This window comes from Sardina pilchardus, chromosome 18 (genome assembly GCF_963854185.1).
Source record: "Sardina pilchardus chromosome 18, fSarPil1.1, whole genome shotgun sequence".
Lineage (NCBI taxonomy): Eukaryota > Metazoa > Chordata > Actinopteri > Clupeiformes > Clupeidae > Sardina > Sardina pilchardus.
In genome coordinates, this window is record NC_085011.1 from 11,954,767 (window position 1) to 11,955,759 (window position 993).

The following is a 993-nucleotide window of genomic DNA, read 5'->3' on the forward strand; positions in this document are numbered from 1 at the left end:
GGGGAGGGAAGTGATCGTGGGTCGGGACACTCTTGCAGTAGCCCTTTAAGTAAGTGTCTTACATGGGATTTAAATTCTGTCACTGGAATCATTGTACACTTCACATTTTAAATAAAAAAAATGCCACTTGAGGGGTGAGTATGTTTCAATTCCTTTCAGGCTGCACTACTCTCTTTTTCACTTCAAAGAAAAGTCCCTACGGACCTGTGTCAAAGTCTTGAAAACTTAAGGAAACTCAAATGAGTTTGATTTGGGATGCATGGAGTCTGCCCTAAATAGGACTACATGGTATTGAGTTGAATATGAACACTTCATTATTACAAATGAATATTGCAATTACTCCATTTTGAGTGTTCGTAGGTGCTCTGCGCTCATGTACTGTGTGTACAAGTAGTCATGGAGTTAAAAAAAAAATGTATTTGGGACTTGGGCATGGATTAGTACATTTCATTATAACTGCTTATTACTTTTTATTTTTTATTACTATTATTTTTTAATCAGGGTTTGTTTGTATGTTTGTTTGTTTGTTTGTTTGTCTGTTAGCAAGATAACTCAAAAAGTTACTGATGGATTTCGATGATTTCCATTACATTTTGGGTGTGATCTGGATCACCGTCTGGATCCAGGAGGCAGTTATGTTCTCACTTGGTGGAGGTCTGCGCACTCTGAGTGTTTTTCTAGTTTTAGAAGAGCACAGTGTTAGTTTCACATTAGTGAACTGTAGCAAGGACATTAAGAAATGATTACTGCAAAACAGCATAAATCACAGCATTTACACACAAAAGAGAATGACTACTGGGTAAAAGTCTCAAAAGTATTTATTGTCAGATAATATGTTACATTTAAAGTTCAGTCTTTTTTTTCTAGCAGCACTATTTGAAGTACACAGAAATATTCAAGGGCAGTTACAGTAGTGAGGATCCCCCCCCCCCCTTCATGGCATTAATGACTGAAAACTAAACAAACAAACAAAAATTAAACATCTATTTCCTT